Source organism: Solanum tuberosum, unplaced genomic scaffold (assembly GCF_000226075.1).
Source record: "Solanum tuberosum cultivar DM 1-3 516 R44 unplaced genomic scaffold, SolTub_3.0 scf00014, whole genome shotgun sequence".
Taxonomy (NCBI): domain Eukaryota; kingdom Viridiplantae; phylum Streptophyta; class Magnoliopsida; order Solanales; family Solanaceae; genus Solanum; species Solanum tuberosum.
In genome coordinates this window covers 2,319,108-2,338,003 of record NW_006238939.1, presented here as the reverse complement: position 1 = coordinate 2,338,003, position 18,896 = coordinate 2,319,108, and positions in this window count along the sequence as shown.

Sequence of the window (18,896 nt, the reverse complement as noted above, 5' to 3'; positions counted from 1 at the left end):
GCAAGTTAGCAATTATCACAACATTTCAAGTTCCCAAAATGAGATTAAAACATATTGTAGTAATTAAGAAATGGTGTATCGACAAGCGACTCTTGGTTAGCATTTTGGGGTGTTACAACTCTCTCCCCATTAAAGAAATTTCGTCTCAAAATTTACCTTACACTAGTCCCGGAACAAGTGCGGATATTGGGTCCTCATGTCTTCTTCTCTCTCCCAAGTAGCTTCGTTTCCAGAATGGTTCCTCCAAAGTAGCTTTATAAGTGGATTCTCTTGTTTCTAAGTTGCTTCACTTCTCGTGCTTCAATTCGGATAGGTTCTTCATTATAAGTCAAGTCAGGATTAAACTTAATAGATTCAACTGGCAGAACATGTGATGGATCAGAAAGATATCTTCTAAGCATAGAAACATGAAAAACATTGTGGATCTTGTCTAACTCCGGTGGCAAAGCTAATTTATATGCAACTGGTCCAACCATTTCAAGTATCTCATAAAGTCCAATAAATCGGGGACTAAGTTTTCCTTTTTGGCCAAATCTCATAATCTTTTTCCATGGAAACACCTATAAGAATACTTTATCTCCAACTTGATAATCAATATCACGCCTTTTAAGATCAGTGTACGACTTTTGTCTATCCGAAGAAATCTTTAGTCGATCCCTGATAATGTTTACCTTGTCCTCTGTTTGTTGCACAATTTAAGGACCAATAAGTTTTCTGTCACCAACTTCACTCCTACAAAGTGGAGTTCGACACTTTCTTCCGTACAAGGCTTCATATGGAGGCATTCCAATACTCGATTGGTAATTGTTATTGTAAGCAAATTCTATCAAAGCCAAGTGTTTGTCCCAACTACCCTGAAACTCCATAATGCAAGCTCGAAGCACATCCTCTAAATTTTGAATCACTCTTTTCGACTAGCCGTCTGTATAAGGATGGAACAAAGTGCTAAATTTCAACTTAGTACCCAAAGCTTCCTGCAAGCTACCCCAAAATCTAGATGTAAACCTTGGGTCTCGATCAGATACAATAGACACAGGTATCCCATGTAGTCTTACAATCTCATTAATGTACAATTCGGTTAAACGCTCAAGTGAGTAATCCATCCTGATTGCTAAGAAGTGAGCACTCTTGGTTAGCCTGTCCACAATCACCCATATTGCATCATGATTCCTTTGGAGTGCGAGGACGTCCATAAACAAAGGCCATAGTTGTTCTCTCCCATTTCCATTCTGGCATCGACAAGGGTTGTAGTAAACCAACTAGGACTTGATGCTCTGCCTTTACTTGTTGACAAACCAAACATTTGGAAATGAACTCCTTAACGTTTCTCATCATACCATTCCACCAATAATGTTCTTTTATAGTCTGGTACATCTTTGAACCTCCAGGATGCATTGCATATGGTGAAGTATGTGCTTCATTTAATATTGCTCTCCTCAATTTGTCATCACAAGGGACGCATAACCTGGTTTGATAAAATAAGCCACCATCCTCTGTTACTGTAAAATCAAGCTTTTCCCCATTTTGAACTTCTCTGGTCAATTTTACAAGTTTCTCATCTAACTTTTGTGCTTCTTTCACCTGTTCAAGTAATATTGGCTTTACTTGAAAATTAGTAATAACTTAACCATTTGAATCAAGTGTAAAACAAACATTCATGGCTCTTAACTCAAAGAGCAGGGGCAAAGGACTCAAAGAAATGCTTGCGAAGGATTTTTGACTTAAGGCATCTGCAACCACATTAGCTTTACATGGATGATAATCAATCATTCAGTCATAATCCTTGATGAGTTCAAGCCATTTACGTTGTCTTAAGTTTAGCTCCTTCTGAGTACCCAAGTAATTTAAGCTCTTGTGATCAGTGAATATATGACATTTCTCTCCATACAAATAATGTCACCATATTTTTTAAAAGCAAACACTATAGCAGCAAGTTCAAGATCATGAGTAGGATAATTCAATTCGTGCGGTTTTAATTTCCGAGAGGCATAAGAAATTACCTTCCCTTCTTGCATCAAAACGCATCCTAGACCATTGTAAGAAGCATCACTGTATACTACATACTCTTTCCCTTCAATTGGTAGAGTAAGTATAGGCGCTTGAGACAACAAGGATTTGAGAGTTTCAAAGCACTCTTGGCATTTGTCATCCCAAATAAACTCTACTTCCTTCTGCAATAGCTTAGTCAAAGGGGAGGCGATAATGGAAAAGCCTTTCACAAATCTTTTGTAGTATCATGCTAAGCCCAAGAAACTTCTTACCTCAGTTTGACTTTTGGGAGGTCTCCATTCAACAACTTCTTGTATCTTACTAGGATCCACCTTCACTCCTTCGGTTGATACAACATGTCCCTGAAAAGCTACTTCATTAAGCCAAAATTCACACTTGGAAAGTTTAGCATAAAGTTCTTTCTCCTTCAAAATTTTCAAAACAATCCAAAGTTGTTTATCATGGTCTTCACTACTTCTGGAAAATATTAAAATATCATCTATAAAGACAACTACAAACTGATCAAGATAAGGCTTGAATACTCGATTCGGTAGATCCATGAATACTGCAGAAGCATTTGTCAATCCGAATGGCATCACCAAAAATTCATAATGACCATACCGAGTTCTAAAAGGAATTTTAGGGACATCTCTCTCTCTCTAACACGCAGTTGGTGATATCCGGACCATAAATCAATCTTTGAGAATACTTTAGCACCCTTCAGTTGGTCAAATAAATCACCGATCCTTGGTAGTGGATATTTGTTCTTGATTGTTATTCGGTTCAATTGTCTATAGTCAATACAAAGCCTAAGAGTGCCATCTTTCTTCTTTACGAATAAAACAGGGATTCCCCAAGGAGAAACACTAGGTCGAATAAAACCTTTCTCAAGAAGTTCTTGCAATTGAGATTTCAAACCTCTTAATTCTGCTGGAGCCATTCTATAAGGAGTGATAAAAATAAGGGTAGATCCAGGAATAAGCTCGATTGGAAATTCAACTTCTCTTTTCGGGGGCAACCCAAGAAGATTTTCGGAGAAGACTTCTGGGATATCACATACAGCAGCTATGTCCTTGATACAAGGACTCTTAAACTGTGTATCAACTATGTGAGCAAGGTATACCACACAACCTTGATGCATCAACTTTCTTGCCAAGGCTGCAGAAATAATACTAGATGTTAATGACTTTTCACCTTGTACGATGATGTGTGAAAATGTAGGATCTTTAAAAGTCCCATGCTTAGACCTACAATCTACCACTGCATGATATTTATAAAGCTAATCCATCCTGATAATAACATCAAAATCCTTGAAGGGCATTTCAATCAAGTCATCAAGGAAGACTAGGTTTTGAATCACGAAGGGACAATCTTGGTAAACTCAATTACACACAACTTGATAACCCAAAGGACTTTCAACCAGCACATCACAATTAAGTCTCATAGATTTCACGTTTTCAGGAAGAACAAGTGATGAACAAAGATAGGAATATGTAGAACCATGATCAAATAGTGTAAAAACACATAAGCCAAATAAGTAAAATTTACCGACAACCACGTCTTGTCCATCTTGATCATCCCTCTGCCTCATAGCAGAAGCGACCCACATTTATGAATAAGAGGCTACAAGATGTTAGGAAATTCCACCTCTTTCATTACTCTAAAGTCGTGCTATAGATTTTAACTCTATAATGTCTCTCTCCTAACCCCTATCCAATGCTCTACAGGATATGGCCACTCGAAGGGAATATGCTAGAATGAATACAGGAGAGAATGTTAATAAATAGGCTCCTCCTCAAGCTCCTCAAGTTTCGGTCGGCCCTTTGGTCGAATAAGTGACTAATACACAGTTTAGGGCTACTTTTCAAGTGTTGACTCAAGCCATGACGTCCCAAGCCAATAGGGAGGTTGGGGCTCCTGTGAACCCTAATGTGGCTATAACGACATCTTGAGTGAGGGACTTCACTAGAATGAATAGTCTAGATTTTTATGGTTCTAAGATTGAGGAAGACCTTCAAGAGTTTATTGATGAGGTTTACAAGGTGTTGATGATCATGGGAGTGACGCCGGTTAAAAAGGTGGAGTTGGCCACTGATTAACTTAAGGGTGTTTCTAAAGCATGGTTCAACCAATGGAAGAAAGGGAGAACAGTTTATCTTCTTGATTGGTAAACGTTCAAGGTTGCTTTCCTTAATTGGTACATTACCCTTGAGATGAGGGAGGCAAAGTTTCTTGAATTCATCAACCTTCATCAAGGAAATATGAGTGTGAAGGAATATTCTTTGAAGTTCACAAAATTATCTATTTATGTTCCTACCATGGTTGCAGTCCCTAAGGCAAGGATGAGTAAGTTCATCTCGGAAGTGTTTGAGATGGTGGTTAAGTTGTGTCATACCGCTATGCTTGTCAATGATATAGACATTTCTTGTCTCATGGTTCATGCCCAATAAATCAAAGAGGAGAGACTTAAAGAAGGGTCGTGGGAGGCAAAGAGGGCCAAGACTGATAATAGTAACTTCTTATATTCAAGGTCCAGTGGACAACGTCGTTCTAAGATCCAACAAAGGTTTTCCGTCCAAGGTTCATCCAATGCTCCTCCTAAGTTAAACAAAGATAGTGTGTCTAACCCTAAGCCTCAAGGAGGAAATGGTGGTGGATCTTCATTGCCCACTTGTGACAAGTGTGGAAGGAAGCATGAGGATAGATTTCTAGCGGGTACCAATGCTTTCTTTGGTTGTGGTAAGATGGACCACAAGATAAGGGATTGTCCCTTGGTTTCTAAGAATGTGGGAGATTATCATTGACGGGCTCCACCTAGTCCTTCATCCAGTCATAGTGGAAGTCAGAAGCAAAATAGATTTTATATATTCAAGGGAGAAATCTCCACTCCAAGCTAAGGCATGTTCAACAATTCATCTCATGAAGTCCATAAGCGACTCATACTCAATGCACAACAACATGATGAAAATAAATCAAAAAGCCATTTTCTTTCAAAACTTGATTTTTCATAAACATGCATTTTTTTGGAAATCATGGTAACACATAAAACACACATGACTTCAAACAAGAGTAAACCAAGAGGAACTCATACCTCAAGCTAGAATAGGAGGAAAAAGATGAGGATACCAGGACATCATATCGGCCTCGGCCTCCCAAGTAGCACCCTCAATAAGATGGTTTCTCCCTAACACTTTCACAAAAGCAACATCTTTGTTCCTCAATTTCTTAACTTGCCGGTCTAAGATCTCAACCGGAACTTCTTCATAAGAAAGGTTCTCTTTCACTACCAGCCCTTCTAGGGGGACTATTGATGTCGGATCTCCAACACACCTTTAAAACATAGAGAGATGGAAAACTGGATGCACCCACGCCAACTCATTTGGCAAATCTAGCCCATATGCAACCTTACCAACACGTCTCATAATTTGATATGGGCCTACAAAACGGGGAATAAGTTTTCCTTTCTTACCAAACCTCATTACACCCTTTATGGGTGAGATTTTCAAGTAAACCCACACAAGCACATCAAATTCAAGGTCTCTCCTTCTAACATCCACATAAGAATTTTGTCAACTTTGGGCCGTTCTCAACTTCTCTCTAATGAGTCGAACCTTCTCTATAGCCTTATGATCTAGCTCGGGTCCTATCAAGGCAATCTCATCCACCTCGAACCATCCAATAGGAGATCTACACCTCCTACCATAAAGAGACTCAAACGAAACCATACCAATACTAGAATGGTAGCTATTATTATAGGCAAATTCGATCAAAGGTAAATGGTCATCCGAATTTCCCTTGAAATCAACCACGCAAGCCCTCAACAGGTCTTCCAATGTTTGGATTGTTCGTTCCTCTTGCCCATCGGTTTGGGGGTGAAAAGTTTTGCTAAATTTAACTTTAGTGCCAATACCCTTTTGGAAAGACTTCCAAAACTGTGAAGTAAACTCAGTACCTCTATGGGAGATAATGAAAAGGTCAGTCCGTCAACCTTACCATCTCTCTTAAATACAACTTACAATAATCTTTTGAAAAATAGGAAACGTTCACGGGAATGAAATGGGCCAACTTCGTCATTCGGTCTACTATAACCCAAATCGAATCATATTGATGGCGAGTACATGGCAACTCCACTATGAAGTCCATATTCAAATCTTCCCACTTCCAAGTAGGAATGCTAATATCTTGGGATAAACCTACCAGTTTCTGATGCTCAACCTTCACTTGTTGGCAATTTGGACACTTAGCCACAAATCCCGCAATATCCTTATTCATCTCATTCCACCAATAAATCTCCCACAAATTACGGTACATCTTGGTGACTCTCGAGTGAATAGAATACCAAGAATTATGAGCTTCTGACAAGCTCTGTTCACTTAGTTCATGAACATTTAGAACACACAAATGACCTTGATATCTTAGGACACCATCTCCCACTTGGGGAAATCCTCAACGGACTTCTTTAGCACCATTTCTTTCAATTCTACTAAAGTCGGATCAAGACATTGTTCGGCCTTCACATTACACACAAAAGATGATTCATAAGTATTATGGACCATAACACCATCTTTGGTGGAATCCACTAGTTGAACTCCTAATCTAGCCAATCTATGAATATCTCGAACTAACTCTTTTCTATCATCGTTAACATGTGTAACACTACCCATAGATAACCGACTGATAGTATCCGCCACCACATTTTCTTTACTGGGGTGACAGAAAACTCATATCATAATCCTTCAATAACCCTAACCACTTTCTTTGGCAAAGATTTAGATCTTTTGGGTAAACACATATTGCAAAGTCTTATGGTAGGTAAAACATCCACATGGACACCATACAAATAATGCCTCCAAATCATTAAGGCAAATACAACCGCTGCCAATTCGAGGTCGTGGGTAGTATATTTCTTCTAATCAACTTTGAGTTTCCTGAAAGCATAGGCAATAACCTTACAATTCTGCATAAGCACACATCCCAATCCAACTCTAGAGGCATCACAATAAACAACAAAGCCATCCACCCCTTCCGGTAAATTCAACACCGTAGTGGAGGTAAGTCTACCTTTAAACTATTGAAAAAATTTCTCACAAGCTTCCGACCATATGAATTTAGCCTTCTTTTGAATCAAAGTCGTCAAAGGAGAAGCAATGGAGGAAAATCCCTCAAAAATCCTTCTATAGTAACTGGTCAAACCCAAGAAGCTTCTAATGTCTATCAGTGATAGAGGTCTAGGAAAACTCTTGACCGCATCCATCTTAATAGGATCTACCTCAATACCCTTATTCGAAACAATGTGGCCTAGAAAAGCAACGGACCTTAGGCAAAACTCACATTTGCTAACCTTAAGGATTTGCAACAGAATCCTCAAATGGTTAATGCCTTGCTCCTTGAATATATCAAAATATCATCAATGAACACAATTACGAACATATCAAGGTATTGTCTAAATATCCTATTCATCAAATCCATAAATGTCGTCGGAGCATTAGTCAAACCAAAAGACATATCCACAAACTTGTAATGACCATATTAGGTTCTAAAAGCCATTTTTCGAATATCTTCTTCTTTCACCCTGAATTGGTGATAACCCAATCAAAGATCAATCTTAGAGAAATAACTTTTCCCTTGAAGTTGATCAAGCAAGTAGTCTATTCTTGGAAGAGGATACTTGTTCTTAATGGTCACTTTGTTCAATTGCCGATAATCAATACACATACGGAGTGAACCATCTTTCTTCCTAACAAACAAAACTAGAGCACCCCATGAAGAAATAATCGGTTGGATGAAACCCTTATCCAAAGAATCCTTTAATTATTCTTTCAAATCCTTCAGTCTCGCCAAAGCCATTCTATAAGGAGGAATAGAAATAGGTTGTGTATACGGGAGAAGGTCAATTCCGAAGTCTATTTCCTTTTCGGGAGGAATACCAGGTAATCATTAGGGAATACTTTCGGAAACTCATTAACCATGGGGACTGACTAAAGAAAAGAGATTTCACACTCCACATCCTTACCCTCACTATATGATAGTTACAACCCATTGAAATCATTTTTCTAGCTTAAAGGTAAGAGATAAATTAACCTTTAGGTATAGAACTTCCTCCCTTCCACTCTAGGATAGGCTTATTTGGAAATTGAAATTTGACTACACGGGTTCTACAATTTATAGAATCATAACAAGAATTTAGCCAATCCATCCCAAGGATAACATCGAAGTCTATCATATCAAGCTCTACCAAATCTACTAGAGTGACTCTATGGGATAAGGAAACGAGACATCTTCTATAGACCCTGTTAGCCACAACAGAATGACCAACAAGGGTAGAGACAGAAAAAGGTTCTAACAACACATTGAGAAGCATATCAAATCTCATAGCCACATAGGGAGTCACAAAAGACAATGTAGCACCGAGATCAAGTAAATCATAAACATCTATTTGGAAAACTTTCAACATACCGGTAACCACATCGGGAGAACACTCTTGTTCACCTTTAGTCTGAAGTGCATAGATTCGGTTTTATTTAGGAGCATTCGCACCCGAACCACTTAGACCGGATGAAGGATAGGGTTCAGCCCTACGTATCTTATGATCCATCTTCCCCCAACCAAACCAACCCGCTAAGCACTTACCCTCATGATTTCCCCCATATTTAGCAAAAGTAGGCATCAAAGACATATTACCATCTCCTTGAGGTTTTGGGTTAGACACCCTCTCATTGTTAGACCTTGTAGGAGCACTAGAAGAACCTTGCCCAGAGAACTTTTACTGAAACCTTGAACGACCCTGTCCACCGTACCTAGAATATGAAAAGATACCATCATCCATTCTTGCCCTTTTGTCTCCCTAGACCTTTCCTTAAGATTTTCCTCTTCAATTGTTTAGCATGTACCGTAAGGCGAGAAATGTTCATTTCATGATCAAGCATAGCGGTATGACACTCTTTGACTACCAAGTCAGACATACGTGACACAAACTTACTCTTCTTAGCCCTACGATCTGCCACAATAATAGGAGTGTATTTGGACAATTGAGTGAACCTCAAAACATATTTCCTCACACTCATATTTCCTTGCCTATGATTAATGAACTCAAGCAACTTGGCCTCTCTCATCTCAAGAGGGAACAATCTATCAAGAAAAGCACTTTTGAACCTTCCCATTCTATGTGACCCGCTTCTACCGACCTGGACTCTTTCCATTGATTGAACCAAATCTATGCAACACCTTTGAGTTGGTAAGCGGCCAATTCTGCCTTCTCTACCAGAGTCACTCCTATAATAGCAAGTACCTTGTAGACCTCATCGATAAACTCTTGAGTTTCTTCCTCAACCTTGGAGCCATAATATTCCAGAGAGTTCATCCTTGTAAAGTCCCTCACTCTTGATGCCGCCGTACCCACATTTGGTCTCACGGGGACTACCACTTCTCTATTGGCTTGTGCCATCACGGCTTGATCCAACAAATGAAAAGCCAACCTTAACTCCGCATTTGTTACATTATTTTCCAACGGGTCAATTGGAGCTTAAGGAGGAGCTTGGGCTTCTTGATCCACATTTTCTTCCTCATTCCTTCTAGTTACCCTTCTAGTAGTCATATCCTAAAAAATAGGGGTAAGGATATAGAGAAATATCTTATAGAGTTAAACTCTATGGCACAACTTAAAGAAATGAAGAAGTGAGATTTCCTAAGCATCTAGTAGCCTCTCATTCATAAATGTGGCGTGCTTCATACTTATGAACAATACTCTACCTGACCTAGTTTTGAGACATCTTAGAACTATTCTAAACCTTGTGCTCTGATTACCAAGTTTGCCATGACCTAAGGGTACCGCATAGATGTAACATGGCGTATAAGACCCCGAGAAGCCTCATACAAGCCACTTAGCATATCATAAGATAGAAAATGGTGCAAAAATTTAAAACATTTACAATATAGTCAAAGTCTATATAAAATGAGCAGAAGTCTAATACCATTGTCTCAAATTATCTAACAACATGAATAAAATCTTGGAACACAGCACATAAAATAGTCCCAAAATAAAAGAAAGACATAAAGGAATAGTGGTCTGATCCTCGAATGCTATGAGGACTCACCAAATCTTCACTTCTTGATCTACTACGATCCTAGACACGAGTGTGAGAATCAATATTGCCGAACACTACATTTGGATAGGAAATGTAGGGAAGAGTATGTGTTAGTAAAAACATGTACTAAATATGATAGCTTGCATAAACAACATAGATATATGCATTATTCAACATAAGACATAAACCACAAGCATAATCAATGCACATAAAACATCATAATAATGGAGGAATACTTCCTTAAGTAACCTCAACTTATCCTTAGCCAAGACTTGGGTCATCCACCTCTAGTCATTCTTACATCATTGAAGTCATATCAAGCAACACTCCAAGCTAATCATAACATAGTAACATTATTCATACTTACTTTTAAAGACATGAGGATTCGCCTCTTTTCTTTACTTATAAAGGCTAATGGGTATCCGCCACTTGCCTTACTTAATTTAAGATTATGGGTACTCGCCTCCACAACCACATCATATTACACAGGTACTCGCCTCCACATAATTTCATAAGGATCATGGGTACTCGCCTCCATGTCCAATCATCATAATAGGAACATGGGGAGTCTCCTCTTGTTCAATTCTAAGGTGTATAGTAAATCATCACATATCCTTCACATATGGAGGTCAAGGGTAGTCGCCTCTAGCCTCATCAATTATTTAGCATTTTAGTCTAGATTTATTTTAGGTGAGAAATCCTTTCAACCTAGAATCAATCATGTGAGAAAACCTTTCACATTCATACAATCATGCTTAGCAATTCATTGTGGGAAGTATCTCTTCCACACTAAAACATCAACAATCAACAATACATAGTCTAGGCTTTACTCTCAAAGCACAACATCTCATGATCATCATTTATGCTTCATTCTGAAGAAATTATGCTCATAAATCATCTTTCATATAAGGATATATCTAACCCATAAAGTTTCCCTTCATGGCATCAACCCAATTATATCAATTCTAGGTTAGAAAAAATTAATAGGCATGGATACATGTAATTTCATCCTAAAACACTTATTCTTATCAATTCAATCATAAACTGTCACTCCACAAACTCAAGGGGCGCAACTGGCTCCTTATGCCAGAACTCAAGCCCAAGCCGACCCTGCTGAACCATTTGCTACTAGCGCATGGAAGCCACACGCAATCAAGAAAATAAAAAAGTATATCTCGGCTTAAAATTAAGCCCTCGGCCATCAAGGCCCCTGTCAACAAATCTATAAAAGAAACAACTACTCCCAAGAGTTCATATAAAGAAATAGCCAACTAGCACAAAAGTCATGATTGAGCCGTCGAGGCCACCATGATCTCTATAGCGAAACTGAAAGCAGGTATATATCAATACAATACATCAAACAGCTAACAAGCATCAACAAACCAACAAACTAGGCCAGCATGGCCATAATGTAGTTGTACACCCCACACACTAGTTTGCAAGCCTCTAAGAGTAGTCAAGATTGGCGGGACAGGGCCCCAGCTTACCCATAAAAATATATATAACAAAAGCTAACAAACCTCCCAACTCTGGCAGCTCCGGAGGAAAGGGGATAGCCAACCAGATAGAAGTCAATGTTGCTGCTAAGGAGATCTACCGGGTCGTCTGTCGAGTCATGTATACATGAATGCAGCGCCCCCAGGCAATGGGGTGTCAGTACAAAATAATGTACAGAGTATGAAAGGCTATAGACTAAATGAGCAAGTATCATAATATAGCAAAAGCAATCAGGTAAGGAAATCAAATATAGATAAGCATGCTAATCCACTAATGAATATTAAAAATATAATAATGATCAAACAACAACCTAACCAAGCCCCCATAAGCTCGATAGGTACAAACAACATACTACCTACCTAGGCCTCCTTAAGCCCAGAAGGTGCCAAATCAATCTACATAGCCCTATCGGTAGACCCTTGTCTTTGTAAGAAGTCAAAGTGCCCTTTTGGGAAACGATATTGCCCCGTAAGCAATGCATAGCCCTCTTAAGCAACATCATAGCTCTGTGGGTTGCATGTAGCCCTCTTTTGAATCGCATAGCCCTCTTGGCGTCAAAATAGCCCGTAGGAAACACATAACACTCTTTCACATCAACATAGTATTGTGGGGAACACATAGCCCTCTTAAAGAAATAACATAGTCCTATTAGACAACATTATAGACCCCATAGGTTGTTCATAGCTCAACAATTAAGGACAATAACCCCAAGGGCGACAACAAACTATTGAATAAGTTAAAGGTGAGCAATTTAGCTATAAACAATCTATATATATATATATATATAGTTTTCAAGTCGTTCTTAACAAATTATGAGTCCCTATAATGAGGGTTTATAACTACTCAATCAGCCAACCATTCACAATTACATCTACAACATCACCAACATTAACTACCCTACTATATCACTCCCAAGCTCTAAGGAAATATGTTGAATGAAGGGAATAGCCTTAAGATACCTTTTCCTTTATAATTTATGCTGAAAAATACCTCTGTACACACCACTACAACAATAAAAAAAGGTAAAATCAATTAGTAATTAAGGACAACAATTGCTACGACAATCGATAAGGATTCCTATCGTAAAATACTATCCAAGACCTAAGGTATCCATAAACTAATAAAAGATGGTTCCTACCTTTGTTTACATACCCAGAACACTTAAATAAAATCAAACCACTGAAAAAAAATTGCTTCCACAACCTCCACCGAGCTACACCAATCAATTCACCATGAAAACTATACCAAAACGACGAGCTCGCGAAGTAGGACAATTTTTTATAAGGAACCAAGAAGAGATCATGAACACACAAGGATGATTTGAGGAGAATTTCTCTTATTTTCGTGGGTTTCTTACGAGTTTGAATGAACAAAACTGAAGAAGATGCTATCTTATAAGATTCCACTGACTTAGGGCACCCACCTCACGTGCCTGCTTGCGCAATCTCGCGAAAACGCGAATATCTCTCTATTCTAAAGTCGTATGAACAAACTGTTTGATGCGTTGGAATCTAGACTCGTAGACCTTTGATTTAATGGGTTTTGGGCCCCATAACCCTTTATATACTGGGAGAAAACTTCTGAGATATTTGACCCAAATTTCAGAGAAATCTTTAAAAAGGAACTTACGATAAGTTTCACCAACTTTTATTTTGCGAGTTACCTTACTTCAAAACTTGAGATACAACCCTTGAACACTTAAAATATGACATACCACATCATTGGTGTTTGATGTACTAGGTTAGGTCCAATCAACCCTAACTCACCTACCTCAAACCATCCAATGGGGGATCTATATTTTCACCCATACAAAGCCTCATAAGGTGCCATCCCGATGCTAGAATGATAACTATTATTGTATGAGAACTCAATAAGAGGTAAGTGGTCATCCCAACTTCCATTAAAGTCCACCATGCATGCTCATAGCATGTCCTTAAGTGCTAAAATGGTGCGTTCATCTTGGCCATCTGTCTGAGGTTGAAAGGCAGTACTGAGATTAACTTGTGTCCCTAATCCTTTCTGGAAAGACTTCCAGAAGTTAGCGGTAAATTGTACTCCTCTATCCAAGATAATATATATTGGGACGTCGTGCAACCTAACAATCTCTCAGATGTAAAGCCCTGCATAATCTTCAGCTGTGAAAGTAGTCTTGACTGGTAAGAAGTGGTTTGATTTTGTTAGTCTATCAACAATTACCCAAATAGAGTCAAACTTACGACGCGATCGAGATAACCTTGTAACAAATTCCATATTAATTTCTTCCCACTTCCACAAAGGAATGCCCATCTCCTAGACTAGCCCAGCGGGCATTTGGTTCTCAACCTTTACCTGTTGGCAGTTAGGACACTATTCCACAAACTCAGCAATGTCCTTCTTCATCCCGTGACACCAATAGATCTCCGTAATATCATGGTACATCTTCGTCGAACCAAGGTGAATAGAATAACGGGAATGATGTGCCTCTTCCATAATCTGATGTCAAAGCCCTGCAACATCTGGAACACACAATCGACCACTATATTTGAGGGCTCCATCTCCTGCTATATCAAATGTTATAGATTACTGATCCTGCGCCTTGGTTCTAAGCTGCTCTTAGCTAGGATCCTCATGTTTCCGTGCTTTTACCTCCACAACTAGAGATGATACAGTTGTGTCCTGAATTGTGACCCCACTATTGTCTGCGTCTAAAAATCTGACTCCCAAGCTATCTAACTGATGAAGCTCTCGTGCTAGCTCACGCTTCTCAACACCTAAATAGGATAAACTACCCATAGATCTTCGACTGAGGGCATCGACAACCACATTCGCCTTTCCTAGATGATATAAAATATACATGTTGTAGTCTTTGAGTAACTCAAGCCATCGACGATGTCGCAGATTTAACTCCTTTTGTCTAAAGATATATTGAAGGCTTTTATGATATGTAAAGATGTCAACATGAACGCCATACAAATAGTGTCTTCTGATCTTTAATGCATGCACAACTACAGCCAATTCTAAATCGTGGGTCGGAGAGTTCTTCTCATGCTTCCTCAACTACCTTGAAGCATAAGCGATAACCTTACCATATTAGATTAGAACACATCACAACCCAACGTCAGAAGCATCAGAGTACACTTCATAGCCTTTTGAACCCTCTGGCAATGCGAGAACTGATGTTGATGTCAACCTACCCTTCAGCTCCTGGAAACTATGCTCGCAAGCCTCAGTCCATTGGAACTTAGATGTTTTTTGAGTCAGCTTCGTTAATGGTGCTAAAAGTGAAGAAAACCCCTTTATAAACCTTTTGTAGTACCTAGCCAACCCTAAGAAACTACGAACCTCAGTCGAAGTCATAGGTCTGGGCCAAGTTTTTACGGCCTCAATCTTTTGTGTATCAACTGCAAAGCCTGCATCTGATACAATATGGCCTAAGAAAGCAACAGAAATCAACCAGAACTCACACTTAGAAAAATTTGCATAAGGTTCTCGATATCGAAGAACCGGTAGGACTGCTCGCAGATGATTTGCATGCTCAGCTTTTAAACGTGAATACACCAAAGTATCATCAATTAATACAATCACAAACAAGTCTAGATACGGCTTGAATATACTATTCATCATGTCCATGAACACTGTTGGGACATTAATTAATCCAAAAGACATTACCAAGAACTCAAAGTGTCCATATCTGGTTCTAAAAGCTGTCTTTGGAATGTCTTTCTCCCGAACTCGTATCTAGTGGTACCCTGATCTTAAATGAATCTTTGAGAAGCACTCAACACCTTGTAACTGATCAAACAAGTCATTTATCCTCAGAAGGGGATACTTATTCTTTATAGTCGCCTTATTCAACTGTCGATAATCGATACACATTCTTAGTGAGCCATATTTCTTCCTCACGAATAACACTGGTGCACCCCACGGTGAAGCACTAGGCCTGATAAAGCATTTATCCAGCAAGTCTTTCAGCTGATTCTTCAATTCCCTTAGCTCAGCAGGAGCAATTATATAAGAAGGGATATATATGGGTTGTGTACCTGGTATCATATAGATAGCAAAATCAATTTTTCGCTCTGGAGGGATACCAGGGAGCTCGTCTGGAAATACATCTAGAAACTCATTAACCACCGGAATAGACTGAAGATTCGGTGGTTCTGCATCTATATCATGAACGCGAACAAGATGATAGATACAACACTTAGTGATCATCCTCCTCGCCTTAAAATAGGAAATAAACCTACATTTCAGCGTTGTTGTATCGCCTTTCCATTCCAGAACTGCCTCTCCTGGAAATTGGAATCTAACAATCTTTGTCCGACACTCAACATTAGCATAACAAGACGCTAACCAGTCCATACCTATAATGACGTCAAAATCGACCATCTCTAACTCTACCAGGTGTACAGAGGTATGACGGTCGATAATTTCTACCGTGCAACCTCGATAGACTCTCCTGGCAATAATAGACTCACCAATTAGTGTAGATATAGCAAAGGGTCGATCTAATGACTCTGCTACTATACATAACTTCCCCGCAATAAATGGGGTAACATAAGATAGAGTAGATCCAGGATCTATCAAAGCATAAACACAATAAGATCAAACAATTAATGCACATGTCACAAAATCAGGTGATGACTCTGAGACCTGTCGGTCGGCCTGTGAATATGTACGGTTCTGGCCATAACCAGAACTAGATTTTACCTCTCTGCCTTCGCCTCTGACTCTACCTACTGAAGTCTGGGGTCCACACCCTATACACTGTGTTGATGAGAAGGAACTTACTACTGACCCGGTCGACTAACCTATACCACCCTGACCTATGGTCCGGCAGTTCCTCCACCCATGCCCCTATTTTCCACAAGAGTAACAACTTGTGGAACCCTGCTTACACCTCCCAAAATGCATCGTACCGCAAGTAGCGCAACACGGCGGTACTGTCCTAGCCTGGACTGAGCCTCTCTGCAGCTAAGAGCCTGATGCTCATGAACCCTCTCATGGGCCTAACTATCCTTGACGATCAAATCTACAACCATGGAACTATTGTGGTAGAGGTCTAGGTGGCCTACTAGAATAACGAGGTCTGGGACCACCCTGAATATCTCTTTGTGAACCAGCGGGTTTATCTCTCTTTTGTCTCTCTCTCTCAACCCTCTCGGTCATATGCTGTAGATGTCGGCAATCTTATATGCCTTGTGCAAAGGCCTGAATTCACGAGATATCCATATTATCATTTAGTGCAGCGGTAGAACAAGCGTCGATATAGTCTGAGTCAAGCCCTCCCACAAATCTACGCACCCTGTCATGCATCATATCAACAAATGTTGGTGCATATCTAGCCAATGAATAAAATCTTAGCCCGTACTCTCGAACACTTATGCTGCCCTGTCGGAGGTTCAGAAACTGGTCCACCTGGCCATCCCTAATCTCTCAAGGAAAATAGTGATCTATGAAAGCTTCTGCAAAGCTATCCCAAGTGGGTAGAGATGCATCTTTTACCATAGATATCTCCCAGCTTTCATACCAAAATACTACAACATCATGCAATCGAAATGCTGCTAACTCACTTGACTCAGTCGATGAGGCATGCATGACTCTGAAGATCCTATGAAGCTGATCAACAAAGTGGGGTCCTCTCTACAATCTGTCCCTGTAAACTGTGGAGGATTCAAGGAAAGAAATTCACGAACTATCAAACTTTCGGGCCCTTCAGAAAGTTTGGCAACATCTGGCGCAACTAGTTGGCGCTGTGCAACTACTAACTGTGCTAACATACATACTGCACTCTTGAAATCTTGGCCAGATTGAATAGGAGGAATAGGATGTGGTACTGCTGGTGGAGTTGGGGGTCATGTATCCCTCGGAGGCTCCTGAAGCGGTGGAGAAGCTATAGGGGGCTGAGAATATGTATCCCCCTAGGTTTCACAATGGGCAACCTCCACCTGTCGTACCTTGCCAGTACCCTCGCCTGCAGCTATATCTAGCCCCTGGCTAGCTGTGGTCTGTCTGGTGTTAGCCATCTCTATTTGCATACAAATATCAATTATAAGCCAGAAACGTCAATCCTTAAGACACCGCTCTATAGCACAAGGTGATCAAACCAAGGATAGTAATTATAACATGCTCGGTAGCTTCTTGTTTATCGAACGTGGTGCACAACACATTTATAAACAAGACTCTACTAGACACGGCCTGCAGACTCCCTAGGATACGACGTTGCTCTAATACCACGTTTGTCACGCCCCAAACTCAAGGGGCGCAACTGGCACCTAACGCCAGAACTAAGGCCCGAGCCGACCCTGCTGAAAACAATTGCTACTAGCGCATGGCAGCCACATGCAATCAAGAAAACAAACAAGTATATCTCGGCTTAAAATTAAGCCCTCGGCCGGCAAGGCCCCTGTCAACAGATCGATAAAAGAAATAGCTACTCCCAGGAGTTCATATAAAGAAATAGCCAAGTAGCACAGAAGTCCTACTTGGGCCGTTGAGGCCACCATGATCTCTATAGAGAAACTGAAAGCAGGTATATATCAATACAATACATCAAACATTTAACTAGCATCAGCACACCAACAAACTAGGCCAGCATGGCCATAATGTAGTTGTACACCCCACACACTAGTCTGCAAGCCTCTAAGAGTAGTAAAGATTGGCGGGACAGGGCCCCAGCCTACCCATAAATATATATACAACAAAAGCTAACAAACCTCCCAACTCTGGTATCTCCGGAGGAAAGGGGATAGCCAACCAGATAGAAGTCAATCCTGCTATTGAGGAGGTCTACTGGGTCATCCGTCGGGTCCTACATACATGAATGCAGCGCGTCTAGGCAATGGGGCATCAGTACAAATTAATTTATAGAGTATGAAAGGCTATAAACTAAATGAGTAATCATAATATACCGAAACCAATTAGGTAAGGAAATCAAATTTAGATAAGCATGCTAACCAACTACTGAATCTAAAAAATACAATAATGATCAAACAACCTAACCAATCCCCCATAAGCTCGGTAGGTACAAACAACATACCATCTACATAGGCCCCCATAAACCCAGAAGGTGCCCAATCAATCTACATAACTATCACGACCCAAGCCTAGGGCCTAGACGTGACATGGTGAATGAGGAACCCGAAGGAACCCCAAACAAGCCTCTCAAACTTGTCATCACACTTCATCGGTCGCGGAAGCACATTCAACATTAATTAACGGGAAATAGAGACTAAGGGCAAACCATTTCAAAATGACATCATAGAACAAGAGTCAAGCTCATTTACAAAATACTTGTCCAACGCACACCTCTACATACATAGATGGGACGGGGCCATGACATTCTACCGG